This window comes from Sinohyriopsis cumingii, unplaced genomic scaffold (genome assembly GCF_028554795.1).
Source record: "Sinohyriopsis cumingii isolate HCF-2022 unplaced genomic scaffold, ASM2855479v2 utg002698l, whole genome shotgun sequence".
Taxonomy (NCBI): Eukaryota; Metazoa; Mollusca; class Bivalvia; order Unionida; family Unionidae; genus Sinohyriopsis; species Sinohyriopsis cumingii.
This window is the reverse complement of record NW_028316273.1, coordinates 413,842-431,860: the sequence shown is the minus strand read 5'-3', so window position 1 is coordinate 431,860 and position 18,019 is coordinate 413,842. Positions and strand designations below refer to the sequence as shown.

The following is an 18,019-nucleotide window of genomic DNA, read 5'->3' as shown; positions in this document are numbered from 1 at the left end:
CACGTGAGGGTTTTTATACATGACAAAGAAGTACTTGAAAACGCCATCAGAACAGCGTTTTCACAAAACATGGAGCAATTTAACGTTAATTTAGTTATTGATGAATACGGAGGTAAGGATTTCTTATTAACACAAGAACAGTTAGATGAGCTCCGTCAAAAACATATTATCGAGATCATTTGTAGCAGAGATCAGATTCTAAATTATGCACATTCCTGCATTAAAGTCGATCAACTTAAAAAAATAATATTCCAGAATGAATAAAATAAGGAGCGGATTAAGAAATATTTTATTTTATTTTATCAGAAATATTTTATTTTATTTTATTTTTATTTTATTAGAAATATTTTATTTTATCAGAAATATTTTATTTTATTTTATTTTATCATAAATATTTTATTTTTTTCTGAATTTCAGTGAAAAATTAACAAATTTCGTGTTTTTGATGGGTATTTTACCCATTTTGGGTGATTTTGTCCATCAGATCGTAGGGGTAAGTTGCTTGATTCTCTAATTGATTTCAATTGAATAAAATATCAAAACCAGCAAAAACCAATAAATCAGTAAAAAATTACATATTTTTTGAGATAATTTTACTGATATTTGAGCTAATTTTACTGATATTTGAGCTAATTTTACTGATTTTTTCTAATTTTTGTTGGTTTTGGTATTTTATTCAATTGAAATCAATTAGAGAATCAAGCAACTTACCCCTACGATCTGATGGATAATTCAGAAAATAAAATAAATAATAAATCTGAGTACCAACTAACCCATCAAAATTACGAAATTGATAATTTTACATAAATCTGAGTACCAACTAACCCATCAATCTCAGAATAAATATATAATATTTCAGAATAAATATAATCTCAGAATAAATATAATAAATCTGAGTACCAACTGACCCATCAAAATTGCAAATTTGATAATTTTACATAAATCCGAGTATCAACTAACCCATCAAAATTACGAAATTGATTGGTTTGCATGATTCAGAGTACCAACTAACCCATCAAAATTACAAAATAAATATAATATTTCAGAATAAATAATATTTCAGAATATAATCTCAGAATAAATATAATCTCAGAATAAATAATAATTCAGAATAAATAAAATATTTCAGAATAAATATAATCTCAGAATAAATAATAATTCAGAATAAAGAAAATAATTCAGAAAAAATAAAATAAAATAATAAATCTGACTACCAACCCATCAAAATTACGAAATTGATTGGTTTGCATGATTCAGAGTACCAACTAACCCATCAAAATTACGAAATTGATTGGTTTGTATGATCCTGAGTACCAACCAGCCCATCAATTTCAGAATAAATAAATAAAATATTTCAGAATATAATATTTCAGAATAAATAAATAAAATAATTCAGAAATAAATAAAATATTTCAGAATATAATATTTCAGAATAAATATAATATTTCAGAATATAATCTCAGAATAAATATAATATTTCAGAATATAATCTCAGAATAAATATAATATTTCAGAATAAATATAATCTCAGAATTAATATAATATTTCAGAATATAATCTCAGAATAAATAAAATATTTCAGAATAAATATGTCAGAATAAATAAATAATTAATTCAGACAGGGGTGCTTTGGTCGTTTCCCGCTGACATAATTTTTCTTAAGTATCTTATGCGGGTACTGATTCTTTTATTCGTTTCGTACTCGTGTGATAACAGCGATCTGACCTTTTCTACTGCGACAGAAAGAGGAACAAATTTATTTACTTGATCATCGCTCACCACAGCCAGTGACTGAAACATAGCTGACTGAATCCACTTTATGAACTTATATTGAGATGATAGAACGTGCTTATTTTCGTTCTTAAGCTCTTCTAATGTTTCAAAATCAGACATTATTTTTTCAGGATTTAGTTCACCAGATATATTAATTCCGTTTTCTTCTAGTTTTTTGATAGCAGAAATAATATCTTCGATATTTTCTGGTTCATTATATAATATATAAATCTTTAAAATAAAAAAAAATTATCCCTAGAACCCCTATCGAGTCTTTAGCGAGTTCGTCGGGATGTTTCAAGGACAGTACAGCCAAGAACTCGCAGATTGCCATCGCATTCTACCACGTTCACCAGGCACACATAACATTTAATGAATGAAGAGCCCCTATCGAGTCTTTAGCGAGCTCAGATTATGCATGGACAGTACAGCCAAGAACTCGCAGATTGCCATCGCATTCTACCAAGTTCACCAGGCACACATAACATTTAATGAATGAAGAGCCCCTATCGAGTCTTTAGCGAGCTCAGATTATGCATGGACAGTACAGCCAAGAACTCGCAGATTGCCATCGCATTCTACCAAGTTCACCAGGCACACATAACATTTAATGAATGAAGAGCCCCTATCGAGTCTTTAGCGAGCTCAGATTATGCATGGACGGCACATATATTATGAAATGGAACCTCTATTCGAGTCTTCTAGCAGGTTCATTATGCAATGAATGAATGAATGACGGCGCAAACATATATTATGAAATGGAACCTCTATTCGAGTCTTCTAGCAGGTTCATTATGCAATGAATGAATGAATGACGGCACAAACATATATTATGAAATGGAACATCTATTCGAGTCTTTTAGCAGGTTTATGCAATGAATGACGGCACAAATATATATTTTGAAATGGAACCTCTATTCGAGTCTTTTAGCAGGTTCATTAAGTATGTAATGAGATGTAATGTAATGAAATATATATAATGAGATGAAATATATGTAATGAGATGTGATGAATGAATGAATGAAATGAGATGTAATGTAATGAGGCCATTTTCTCCGCGAGAACACCCACCCACAATAATCAACCCGTGGGAAATACAAAAACATGTATCTACCACGTTTGACATGATAGGATGGTGTTCTCGCGGAGAGGGGCTGGCGGTGCCCCAATTAATTATAAAAATCGCTAATATGCGTAACCACCCGACCAATTGTCAGTCATGGGATTTGATCCTGGACCGCGAGCGTCACAGTCCAATACGATACTGATTGAGCTATCAAATCTTGTTAGAAACATATGTTTCGAAAGTTAATATATAACTAAGGAACTAATTTCAAATATATTTACACTAAAATAGCGGTTTCTGAATAATAATAATAATTTCTACATTTAAATAACTACCCTGCATTAAAATAACGGTTTCTGAATTATAACAGCAGTTTCTGAATATATCTGTATTATGCAGACTGCAAATACCTGCGAAATCAATAACGGATTGTGAAATGCACCTGTACACCATAACAACGGTTTCTAAGCTGATTGTATATAGCTACTTGCGGATCAATAACAGCGGTTGTAAAATTGCCCTGATTTCTCGTAATGTTGTATGATGGGAAATATTTAAAAACCATAAATATGCTTCTACGAGTAATTAATTACGACGTAATTAGTTAAACTGACCAATTACGATCATAAAAAATCAAAAATCTACGAAGAAAACTATATATTACAAAGTAATCCCCCCCCCATATAATCAAAAATTCAGTAGTGTATGGAGGACATACTGTGACATAAATTAAAAAAATTAATTCAATGTGGTGATGATAGTTAATAATGTGGTGATGATAATTATTGATACTGAAAGATGATTTTCTGCTTATATTTCTTTGAGAAAGCGGTTTTATATATATTTTCTGCTACTTTTTGTACTGAATGCGGGTGAATATCAAAATATTTCGCAGCAGCACACATCGAACGAAATATAATTACTTTGCCAGTTTCTGTGTTTGTGGAATTTACCACCCTTCTAGTAACTGTCTTACATCTTCCAGTATTACCACGTGTATTATTCTCGCTGTGTGTGATAGCTTGTAAATTTGATAAATTATTGTTTTGAGTGTTCCCGTCAATGTGATCGATCACAAGACCGTCACTGATCACTCCGAAGAAACACTCGTACGTAAATCTATGACACAGATAATGTTTCTTTTCTCCATTGTATGTGAACATTAGATAACCAGCATTAGTAATATAACCAACTGGTTTTTTTAACCTGCAATTTCTAATCATGCCATTACGATCTGATTCATAGTTTGTTATTGTGGGATGTGGGACAAATTTATTTTGCTCCATTATAATAATATTATTTGTTTAAATCATTGTTTGTCTGAAATCTTGATATATAATCCTCCACGGATTTTATAACGTTTTCACCATTATTATTTTTTTTTGTCATAATATCTTTTAAGCTCTCTGAACCGTTTTCCCCCGCACTTTCCACATAATTTTGTTTTTCCTCGCACTCCAACACCACACCGCAGACACGGTATTGGTCCTAGACTTCCTCGTCGTATACTTTGTAAGTGCATCCAACAAAATTCGCCTCTACAGGATTTATTGCATCGATTTACTGAACCTATCATCAACCATCTGCATTGAGACATTGTATATATAATATTTTTTATTTAAATATTTGTTTTAATTATATGAACGAGTTTGAGAAATTATCCCAAGCTAGGCCTGTTAAGTATAAATTCAACCTCGACAGATTATCTTCTGACTTACCAGTACGAGATCTGGTTGATCCGAAAAATAAAAGTCTGATCTCGAAAATTCACGACGCCAAGAAGGAATTTTACACAGATGGTGCATCTCACACATGGTCAACGTTCAAGATTATTCGCAATACTGTCAAGGACGCCACAATGAATGACAAGCGAGCGGCAACTATCATTAACTACATCACTGAATACGAGGGCAATCAAAAATATTTCCTCAAAGTAAAATTAATTGTATTAACAGAAACAGGTAGTTGGATTATCCGTGACAAATATGATCCTGTCCTTGGTAATAATAAAACTGTCATATTAAGTAAAAATTCCAGACCGGGTCTATCGACGGGTGTTGACAAACCGTATTATGAGCGAGCGTATCCTGTAACAGCGGTTATTTATGGAATCTATGAGATAAATAAGAAACCCAACGTTGATAAACTGGCACCCATGAAATTTTCAAGGTTAAATTGTGTAGCCGAACGAGTAATAGAACACTTTACAAACGCGATGCGTGGAAATGGATTAACTGATTTAAGACGTAAAAAAATAAGCTCGTGGGCTGATTCAGTTAAGGATACAGGTGCCGCAATAAAAGATGTTGCTGAGTTAGGAAAAATATTAAAATTTCCAATAGCAGTATCAACAATAACGGGGGAGGTACTGTACGAATCCAAATATAAATCAAAAGGAACTCCAATAAATATTATTAATCATAACGCGCACGCATGGACCAGCGCAGTAACAATATTTCCACGTGATCGAACTGTTAGATTTTACCCCCCAGATATGGGGGCAGATAGTATGTTTGATTTTATCAACGAAATAAGTAAAAAACGATCCTGTATCGGTATAGTTATTTAAAAGTAATGAGGAGGGTGGATTTGATCAGTTTGTTAGACCAAATGGTGAAATATATCGAACAGAATCTCTCCATGACGAGATGAAAAATCTCGCGGATAGGTTTTTAGAGTGCAAACACGCGGAAAATACTGACAAATTACTAACTAATTGTTTTACCGTTCCATCTGTTGCGGCTCATTTCGCTAGAGAACGAAATTCATGGAAACCAACACGATTTGATTTACTCGAGGACATACGCGCAAGTTGCGTCGAATACGGACACGGTGGATTGTGGAATACCAAATATAATTACGATGATGTTATTTCGGTTGATATGGTTGCATGTTATCCAGGAAGTTTTCTAGGATACGGAGATTGTTCTGTATACTTTAAAAGATTCGGTCACCCCACAAACGAGATGACTCGAGTGGCAATTAATGGACCATTACCTGATTTTGATCTGACTGGATTTGCTTGTGTTGAATCATTCGAGTTTAACGAAAATCTTCACAAGATTTGTTATGTTTGGTTTGGCAGACATTTTTGTGAAAAACGTTGGGCACCTATAGTTTTGTTACGATATATGCTAGATTGTGCGATACAGACATCGTTGGTGGTCAGTGAGGCAATTATATCATATCATGCACAGACCGAAGTTTGGTTGCCCATGCCAGATTATATCAATCTCGATGAAGTTATTAGCGAGTTTAAGGAAAAATGTCCTGATGTTTCCGAAGATGATATTATCAAAGAAGCTCCTAAAATTCTCGAGATTAAACTCAAAACCGCAAAAGATCTCGGTAGAAAAATTATAGGTAAATTTACTCAGGGTGGTGCATATGATCATAAAAGACATCACGCACGATTAATTTTAGATGATGCCGAGTACGATTTTATAATCGCTGATACAACAGCGAGAAATATATTTGTAAATCGAGAAAATGTTTATTTATCCGACGGAACAAAATTGGGCACGATCGTTAGTTACATAAATGACGTCTCCCCACAGTATACTCATCTAAGATCTTCCATGTTGGCTTATGTTTCCATAAATTTATTATCGATGATTAATAGATTTCCTATGACCGCAGTCAGAGTCGCAACAGATTCGTTTTATATTTCGAGTAAATATTTAGAATCTGTTATGAAATTTACAAGTAATGATGAGCGATGGGGTTCGTGGAGGATAAAAAAAGAAATATTACACAATTACACAGAATCAGCAGATGTTCCAATGAGAGATTTTTATCGTGAGGGTAATAAAATATCAGAAATGTCGAAAGCGCCGCCGGTGAGTGATCCAATAACCAGATATAAGACAGTATATCTCAATGGACCTGGTGGATGCGGCAAAACGACTCGAGCAATTAATGTTTTTAGAAATTCAGATATGATCGTGCTGACACCCACACATAGACTTGCACGCGAGATGAAACAACGGCAAGTACAATCTTGCACGTATCATAGTTTCTTTCGGTGGCGCGGGGATACATGGACTCCTGAACGAATGGGAGAAAAATATATACCTAAAATAATTATTTGGGATGAGATATGTACGGTGTCATTGGATACATTAAAAACGTTTCTTGATTGGTTGCTGACGAAAAATACCGCTATAATAATGTGTGGCGATCATGGTCAACCACCGCCTTTTGTTGGACCATTTCCACATGATTGGTTAAAAACTTTCGTTGATTATTACGAAGAAATAGATGATGATCATAGAGCTCTCGATGCAAATTTAAAGGAGTTAAAAAAATTAATCAGATTACAATCAAACAAAATTCAGTGTGAAATATTACGCGGAGTAATCTCAGAGACCTCAATGAGCGATTTTTTAAATTTATGGAGACCCAACGATTTGATCGTAGCAAGCAGAAAAATAATCAGAGACGATTTACAACAGCAGTTATTTCAACTACATAAAGAAAAATATTCAGAATTACCCGTACCGTTGTGTTATAGACCATCAGATACACGAAAACAAAATATTAATGTTGATATTCCAGGACAGACTGAAAAACAGAATCTCGTATTAAATGATATTGTCGCCGTTGATATCAGTGTAGTCGAAGATGCACTACACGCTGACAAATCTCCATGGGTGTTGGGATACGCTATGACGATCCACTCGTCTCAGGGATTAACTATTTCTGACACACGAGTCTGGATTGTAGACGATCGTATCGAGTGGTCAAATTTAGTCTATTTAGCGGTATCGAGGGTCAGAAAGATATCTCAATTACGTAGAATTATAATTCCTGAAATCGTTGATAAATTTAACATCATCGATGATGATATAATAAGAAAAAAATTAATCGGATATAAACAATCTGATAAAAAAAATAAACGCGAGTTTGATCTTGATGTTGAATTTATTATTGAGTTAAAACAGCAGCAGAATAATCATTGCACAAGTTGCAATTGTATAATGTTATGGCGGTATTCGAGTAATGATTCAAGACAATTTACCGTAGACAGAAAAGATAATAGTCGCGGTCATACACGTGAAAATACCATGCTGACCTGTCTCGAATGTAATCGACGTCGCGGTTCAGGCACTAGCGCTAGTTAAGTGATCGCGGTGGTAGTTGTGTATCCGTGGGGATTATTTGTAATTGTTCACGTACAAATCCGCGTTGAGGAGCAGCCGAATCTAATCTGTAGATTGCAGGTCTACCTGGCGATCTTGTCACGGTGGATATTTTGTGTGTGGTAACACTCCAAATAGGATCAGTCGCTCTCGCTTTACCACCTTCAAGTTCACCAGGCTCATATAAATATCTGACTGTGACATCACCCAATATTTTCTGTTTTTCAACATCTTTTCGTTGTGTTGGTATATTTTTTTTCGTAATTGCGCTAGTGGGTTTCATGTTGGTTGTTCGTGTGATCTCATTATTTAATGCAGCTATCACGTTTGGTAATCTTGCAACCCATTCGCGAGATCTTTTATCCTGAATAAATTCCCTCGCGTATTGATATCCAGATAACCGCTCGGCAAGTGTTCGATTAAATCGCTCAACAATTGCTTGATCACGGTGAATTGCAGTATGCCCTCGTCGTATTTTGGTATTATGTTGTTTCATCAACGATGATACTGGACCAAGAAATTCCTTACCAGGATCAACCTGTAGTAGCTGTGGTCATCGTAGACGACCTCGTGGTCCACCACCTCGTTGATAAATTCGCTCAAACGCATCGGCTACTTCAGATGATGTTTTCGTCGATAACGGTTCTGCTTCTTTATATCTACTTGCAACATCAACTACGGTTAACGCGTACTTGTACGTTTTTCCACGCACAGTATCATGCGGTAAAAACAGAATATCAGCTTGATGAACTTCATTGGGAACACTGACATCGAAATACGCGTACTGAATTTGTTTAGGACGTGGTAGATAAATTTGCCATATTGCTTGTTTGGATAACCACGTTTTAGCAGTAGAATGTTTAACCGCTGCTGCATCAGCAAGTTTACCAACTGCTGCTTTGCCTCTCCAGTATCCTCTCGGTGAATAATAAATCGATTCCATTTATAAATTACCAGCCCCAAGCGATAATTTACTTTTCATCGCGGATCTTACTAACCAATTAGCTAATTTTTCTTTGATATTTTTATTTTTTATAGAATCTAGCGCGTGAATTAATTTCACATCCGCAATATGTCTATCTTGTAGATTTTTACTTTTATACGCAACATCATGAGCGTGACAAGCTCGATCAATAGCGTTTACTGGTTCCTCGCCTGGTTTTGGTTGATCTTGATTATCGAGCCTGATATCAAGTCTGGTACCGGGACTGCAATAATTATATCCTGGTAGATGTTTTTCTCCGCTGTATTTAGCCCATGGAGCACCTGGAAACTTTGACATCAAATTAGCAACATCACCACCGCGCTTATTAGGTAAAAACGAAAATTTCTTCCTACCGCACACAGAACATTTTCCACCATACGCTATTTTTTATTTTTTGTTATAACTGTAGCTAAATCAACAGTTGGAGTTTAAACTCTACAGCGTAAACAATATAAATTCATGTTATAATATATATGGATATAATTGATTTCTCAGCAACTCGGCGACGAGAGCCAGTTAAGCATCCTCCTGCGATAGCGAATTCCATCAGAATGATTATCATTGGACCATCTGGATCGGGTAAGACGCAGTTATTACTTAATTTAATAATGAGATGGTTGAAATGGGATAAATTGTATTTAGTAGCACCATCCGCTGATGATCAACGATGTTATGATGTACTTAAAGATTTCAGTGAAAACGCGCGATTACTGGATGAAGGTAATGATGTTATAGAGTTTATAACCGATATTGATGAAGCACCGTCCGTAGATGTTTTAGACGGATTTATTAATAATCTAGTTGTATACGACGATGTGATGCTAGATAAACAATCAAATCCAGCTAGAATATTTTCCCGAGGTAGACATAAAAATACAGATGTGATCTATGTTACTCAACGATATACACAAATACCAAAAGTGATCAGGGACAACTGCAATATTTTAGTTGTGTTTAATGGTGTAGACACACACATGCTGCGAAATATTCATCAAACTTGGTGTGGTGGTGACATGGATATAATTAAATTCAGAAATTTCTTCTCACGAGCGCAAGCTACTCCGCATGGATTTATAACAATAAATTTACATGATCCAAGAACAAGATATCGTGTGGGTCTTGATAAAATCTTTTAATTAATAGCAGCAGAGAGGGCGCCTACCAATGTTGGTCGTCCAGTAATTAAACAAAAAAAAAAAAAAATAAATAAACACGTTGAGTACTTTATTTTTCAGCTATCTTTTCGAACTAGGTTTTATTGATGGGGTTTGGTTTCAACAAAAATAAAAACCTCCCAGGAAACGTTTATTTGTGAAAATCTGGACCTTTCTACAGATTTTATTTTTCTTTTTGTTTGTTTTATTTGTTTGTCGGAATCATTTGGTCTGTTCGCCCTCTCTGCTGCTTCATCTACCCTATTTATAACACTCTCAAACTAACTTCCATGTATGCTCAACACTAACAATATAAAACAGCACAAAGCTGCTCCCAAATTCAAAAAATTATTAGAACCTTTCGGAAATTAAGATTATTTATTCAAAATTCCTTCAAGACGACATCTTTAAATTAACAGCCTGGATTCGTCAACGGACACCTTCCTGTGTGTGAATCGGCGCCTGCAATCCTGCACACTTCCTTTCATGCCTCGGCCGGACAACAATTATCAGCGTGCAGCGCGCGCATAAATTCCTCACTAACAAAAATCATATATACATGAGACAGTGTCGGTTCTAATCCCACTCATCCACACAACTGGTACAGACTTACTTAAGCATGAGTGAATACTGGGTCCATTCCCACTCATGATAGCCAACCACAGAGATAGCATGGGACATTATGTCTCGCTAACTGACGGCTAAATTATCAGTACTCATTGAGTGCATAAACGCCTGGGGGATGTGGCTCTGATTCCTTTCCCGAGGAACAATAAACATCCTGCAGTGCAGGAATTAACCAGATGCACGTGAACTACGTGCGAACGCCCCTATAATCCAATCAATCAATCAAATCGATTCATTCAGCAAGATGACGTCGACCACCTAAAATCTTGGAGCACTGCATCTGTGCGTCCGCGAGGCGGCCATGAATTAATCACGAAGAAATGATGAGTCGACAACCCAACAAGAACTAATATGTTTTCCCGGGACGACAAAGAGTAGTGCAGGATTATTTCGCTGGAAAGCTGCTGTTGCTTAACCATGGTTTTCTAAGGAGCCATTGAGGGGCTATTTCAGAGCCCTAGCTGGTACTGTGACGAAGTTGCATGACGGAGCCATGTAAAACATGCTGCACGAGCGGACAGAGGGACCCGCAGAATTGTGGAAGAACAAAGACAGTTGTCCGTCAATACATACATGTCAACGGGTCTCTACTATTCAATAATAGTGGAGTATACTGCTGTTAGTAAAAGGAACCCTACTCTCCAGTACTCAGGCAAGTACATACCAGCTAGGAAGTTAGCGGTCCGGTCGACGATGTGGACACTCAGGAGAGGCCTTTTCAAGGGAGGGACCAGCGACGAATGTGGGACTGGACGATAGCTCACCGTGAACCAAGTGTTGCCTTACTTCTGAAGACCCCGGGCATACTTGATATTGACAAGGTCGAGCAACCTACTAGAACTGCCTTAGAAAATCATGCAGTTTCCATTTGGCTTGAAACTGCTTTAGATAAAATCTCTATCTTAGAAATTAAATTGATCATTTCGATAACGCCATCAAAATTTCGTTATTGCTTCATTGCTTATGTGTGATACAAAACATTTCGAAATCATTTTTACTTAACCGATTGGTATTTTTCATTAGTATGATGTACACTTTATAGACAAAATTCCAACTTTATTTATTATGAATCATTTTTTGTTTAAATGGCTCACTCTGTTGGATTAATTGCGCAGATGGATCACACATTATTGGTATTTTTATGTCCACTAGATTACCTGGACTATATTTGGTTGAGTACGGGCTGGCGTTTGAGGGTTCTGTGTCGTTTGCGCCTGTTTTCCGGGTACCTTTCCTCCCTTGCTTCTCCCGGACATCTGTACCACAACGGAGATGTCGTACTACTACCATCCGTCTAAACCTGGGTGTCCCGATGTGACGTCATAATGGTGACCAATCGCTGCTGGCGTCACATACTGCTTTGGTCGACACCTAGCTCAGTAATGGGTAACTGAAATTCATCTATTTGAACATGAGTGCGTGTTGGGTCCATTCCCGCTCATGAAAGCCCTTCATTCAGGTCGTTAGAGACATTTATTCCTACGACATGACGGCTACATTAACAGTGCTCGTTGTGCACATAAACGCCTGGGGTATGAGGCTCTAATTCCTTACCCCAGGATCAATTATTAGTCCACTTTGCGGACATAAACCAGAGACACATGTACACCAACCATTACGCACACCATTATAATCAAAATAAGCAAGTTAGAGAGAGCTTTTGAATTTGAATTTGGTACATTGAAAAGAAATCATTAAAAAATATGTAGCCTAGACATTTGTATGTTTGCTCTACCAGCTAATTCCCCAATGTAGCTGCCATCTACCCTACACAGCTACAACAATAGGAAGATATTTTTCAATGTACATTTTTATTTAAAAAAATAAAATTAATCTGTCCCCCCAGATTTTCAAACCTAACACCTACCCTTCCTATATCATAATATTGTTTTGGTTATATTTTGCACAAGCGTTTCATGTCTGGTAGGATCATTCCCAATTCGAGGAACCGCATTATTTGCATTGAAAATATGAATCACACAGATTTCACGTTGTACAAGTTCAGAAGTTTATTTCCTGACGATTTCTAATGTAGCAATAGCACTTATTCTGACAGTTCAACTCATGTACACTTCTGCAATCCTAGATTACTTAACTAGACCACGTGGTACAAAGGGCAAGGGTCAAACACATACTTTGTTAATTCTATTCTCAGAAGTACTTGTTTCACTTTCAAAAGAGAAAACAATACATTGTGTTTTTATTCACATTGCTACTGGATATACCTTCGTGCCAAAAGTTAGGAACTCGGAAATTCTAAATCCCTTATATATCCATCCATCCATCCATCTCTCTATCTATCTATCAGGCCTGTTTGATTTAGGAGCACGTATTCTCTTAAAAGATCTCTCGAAATTTAAACAAATATAAAGGCGTGAGATGACTATGCATCCTTTTGTTTAAACACGTAACTGGCGATTATTACATTATGTACAAATTAGCGTATATTGTCTATGTATATAACGATGCATGCACACGCGCGTAGATAGGAAAATAAGGTAGTAAAGTAAACAAACGAAATATAACATCGCGCTTGGTGTAAAGGTTTGGTAGATGAAAGTAAAAAGAAACACAGCTGAAATCTAAACCGCTGAAAGGATTAACTTCATATCCTCAAGACCATATCTTGTTTATAAAATCAAACATTCATGCTAATGAATAAAGCTGCCTTGTGAATAAATCGTTCTGGCAAAGATAAAGAGTGCTCCAAATATTTCACGCGACATCGCCTCTCCATTACACTGGCACATTTCAATGGTGTCCAATAATGGATGCACAAGGTATACGTTGTCTTGAAATCTGATAGGAGACTGGTAATCGAAATAAAATGTCACATACTAACTCACCCAACTGTACCGTATAATCAACTGTATCCGTTATGCTTCTTCCGCTGATTCTGAAGTCAGCAAAATCTCTGGTTTAGACTTTTGGTTTTGTTTACTTGTTTCCTTAGTACTTACCGGGTTATTCCATTTGGAGTAAAATTAGAAACACGATCTTTGGTAAACCATGGGAGATTACTCTTCGCTGAATGTTACTTGTCGGGTATTTGAACAAGTAATTATCATTCAAAAGAAATGAACTTCTGAGGAGAAAAAATATTAAGAATCGTATAATTTGAATGGCAAGGGTTTTGTTGTGTAGCTCATGTCCCATTGTCACGACTACTTTAATGGTCACTATACCTCAAAACAACACATTATTCTGCATTAAGTTTAAGTAGTTTCTAGCATTACTACCTTAATTAAAATGTAATGTAATGTAATGTGTGTCTGTGTGTTATTTGGATTTTTAAGATAGCTTTAACATTTTTTCAGTCATATCGCTACGATGTCTGTGGTGTGGCAGTTTAGAGTGATGTCCAGCACTGGGGCATTATGCCGAAGACATGTAGCTTGACGTCCCACCCACTCACATTATCCTGACACCAGGCCGACCATTTGTAACACTAACCTCTTAATGCTGAGCGCATAGCGAGGCAGCTGCTTGTAGCATTTTTATGTCTTTGATATGACTCATTCGGGGTTTGAGCCCGTGACCTCCCGCGTCCGAGGCGGAGGCTCTAACCACTAGGCTAAAATGGAATGTAATAAAATGTGACTGAATATTTACTTTCGAGTTCAAGTCCTATATTCGGATATATTTCTTCGGCTCTAATGTTGGTCAGGCGTTTAAATCTGCCACTTTGTTACTTAGTGCTATATACCTGAAATCCATACATCGATTATTTAGGAAGCAGAGTATTTGATTGGATCAAATTAGTTGAATATACATTGACCTATAGTTGAATTTGTAAGCAAGGGAAACAATCATAAGACGATTTGAATCGCATGCAATCTATAGCGTACTCATTTTTCCTACTCGAAGAAGATCTATATAGTCAATTCCTTGGTAGTTCCAATACTCCCGTCTAATCCAAATAGTAATAATTGCGTACATTAGTGCAGAAAACATTAAATAAGGCTTTGTCGAATCGAAATATTGTTGTCTGTCTTAAATATACATTTAATGAAATTAATTACCATTTAAGCATTAAAACATTAACGTTGGCTGAACCCATGCAAACCCAAAACAACGTTGTTTCATTCTGGGACACAGCAATGAAAAAGGAATTAAAATTACTTCTCCGATAGGCGATTTATTACTCAATGTTTCACATATTGTGAGGTATTCACGACTATTTGTGCTTGATGTGTGGCGCGGACAGAGCTGCCATTATTGATAAATTGAAGTGTAAAGTTTGCACCAGTGGTACTAATGATCTGTTTACCATCTGAATAACGAAATCTTAATGAACCTGTTAATTATTTTGAGTCCTTAGGACCACAAAAGTTCTGTAATTCTAAAAATTTTAAGAAAAGTTGCAAAATATTAATTCTTTCAATATTTTATGATGCAGAATTTGAGTTTCTACCTTAAACAGATTCAGACTTACAATGTCGTAACAAATTGAGATCAAAATGACATTAAAAGACTGATGTCAGATAACCATTACAAGGGAATATTAAACAGACGTTTTGTATGCTCTAAGGAGAGAGAAGACAGAACTCAAAAGACAGGAAGACGTAATACTGCCATTACACTTAATGCCTTTAATATTTAATGAAGAACTTAGTTGAAAATGTGAAGTGCACTTTCGGATATATAGAGAAAGTTGAAATTAAGGAATAATGCAGTGGGATCTGTCAATTATAATTTGTGCAAACAGTATTAGATGAGATTCAGTCTAGCCAAGTGTAAACCGTAATGGAAATACGAAGTTTCTAAGAACAAGACAATAATAAAAAATAAAATTGACCAACTAATATTGGCATCTTAAAGCTCAAACAAAGGAGAAGGCAAATATTCAAAATTGTTAATCATGAAATATTTCAACCGTACTTTTAATCGTACACATTTCCCATGCTTTACGAGAATTAAGAGTGACGAATACTAATTTAAAAAAAAAAATACGAACAGAAACACAGAGATGTATGTCTTAGATGAAGTCAAAAGTTTGAGTACGTATTCTATGACGGATTAAATGCAAAATGATTGGTAAAAATTAAATAGTTTATACACACTTTCTTGTCAATAATCTTCAGCCATTCTTTGCTACGAGCGAAAGTCGTTTTTTAATAATACGATAGTAAAACCTGATGTCGGTTTGCTATGAAGAAGACATATTGATAGAAATATATATATATATATATATATATATATATATATATATATATATATATATATATAAACCAAAAAAGAAAAACAAAACAAAAAAAAAAAAAACTTTACCAGCCGTTGATTAGTCCGCGGTGATATTAAGCTATTCCAATGTTGTAAACAAGATGCATCAGTGTATTTTAGTTTTAAAAATAAGATTGCAACAGGAATTGTTTATAGTATTATACAACGGACCTTCAGGTGAAGATTTTTCAATACTATATACATATTCTCCCTTGTGGACTATCAACTCTCCAATACAAACACATAATGATTCTACCTATTTCTTAATAATGGCGTATTATCAAATAGCGAATAAGTTAACAGAAGATAGAAAACGAAGTCTCTAAAACTGTACGAAGGACTCTACAATCTAGTGCAGAACAAACATTCCATTTCATATTAAGTTGTCGAAAATTTGGCGCTATGGATTACACATCCCCCCCACACACACACATCAGGAATGAATGCATTTCTTTTTAAAATTATTGTCAGCTCTTCGACGGCTGCAAAGCGCCGCCCCACCCAGCCCCAGACCTACAAAAATAGTTCTACACATGCATATGACGTACATATGCACACCTCTACGCCAACTAAATGGAACAGGGGTACAAAAAGCAAGGTAAAACCCAACTCTTATTTACTTTATTCTCATAGGCACTGGCTCATACTTAACCTTTTCTGGGGTCAATAATTATTGACTTTTGATTTGTTCATTTATTTTCATTGTTCCTGACAATGCCGTGTTTTCTAAATAATGAAAGTCAGTAATGTTAGAATTTCTATCAGAATTTTATTATATTGCTTGAACTTTAATTTAAATAATTGAAGGGCACTCTTAATATTTTAAGAGCTCTCTGGATTTGTAAACGTGTGCAAACGGTTGCATACACATACACATACAAGCGCTTACACACGCAATGCAAGATTGATACTATGCTTAGATTAAAATATGTTGCTGCCGTCGAAACCCTTGGCGTAGTGCCTTTCAAAGACCTGATCACTGAAAGAGACAATTGTATTGATGAATTAATTGATATATGGATGCAGGCATAACTCTCTAAATGGATTGACGTGTTCATGGTGGATGCGTGGAGGAATGCGTGTCTGGGCTTGCCTCCATATAAGCGGGTTGCTAACAAGGAGTGAAGGTCCGAGTATATTTACGTAGGTAAAGTAAATAGAGAGAAAGAGATACAGTGGCTTACATACATTCATATCTAGACTTTTGAATTGAATCAGCAAAACCTAGGTTACAAAAACTTCAAATATATATGGAATAGCAGCCGGAGTAAAAGACTTTTACCATAATATTGGTCGCATCTTAATATGGAAAGAATATTCAGAAATATGATATATTGCAAACATTCTAACTTTAGAGTACACTTCACTCATCATCCTATATTTCCACCATAATGACCTTGCCATTCGTGGAAGAAATGTCACCTCGCCTACAAATATAAATTCATCGAGGCCTGTTTAGGTGAGATCTGTTACAACGTTCTGTCTTATGACATTTTCTTGAAGTATATGTTTGTTTTGTTGTTTGTGTTCTTTTATTTTGTTGCCGCTTGCTTGCTTTACGTATATTTCTTTTATTTTCAGGCGCAGCTTGTCGTATATATTTGTGTGGTATATTAGCCCGAGTATGCCCTATAAATGAATTTATTGTCCGTTGAAAGTTTTAGTTTAACCCTTGGAAGGCTGAGTGTTCGCGAACCCACTTTTTTTAGTGTAGTGGGATCTGTTCGCAGTTGTTTTGGAGTCCACATGCCCACGCTTTAATAACCGAGCGTAGTTACATTGTCTGCGACATGGCAGCATGCGGATTTAATGCCGATATCTACGAGGTAGTTCACACACCTATTCAGCCCCGTGAAAGAGGATGATGAAAACATATTTGCCACTAAGTTAATCAGACTGAGCAACTGACGACAGAAACCATCTAGTTGGTTCGCTGCAGCAAGGTGCGAGCTAGGTGGAAGCTAGATAAGGCAAGTAGAACATCCCCTAGCAGAGTGTATTGATATCGGAAAAGAATTCGGTTTGGAGATGTCTAAATTAATCGGAAGGT

At 35.7% G+C, this 18,019-nt stretch overlaps 1 protein-coding gene across 2 annotated transcripts in view; it reads right to left on the bottom strand.

The window, feature by feature from the left end:
- The window catches only part of LOC149770115 (uncharacterized), a 34,131-nt gene extending 20,417 nt beyond the window's left edge, over window positions 1–13,714 (bottom strand). For both annotated transcript variants that reach the window (XM_089949371.1, XM_089949372.1), the window contains exon 1: window positions 13,593–13,714. The gene's annotated coding sequence lies outside the window, so the exon portion shown is untranslated. The remainder of the gene's footprint in view (window positions 1–13,592) is intronic.
- Between the last annotated feature and the right edge of the window lie 4,305 nt (window positions 13,715–18,019).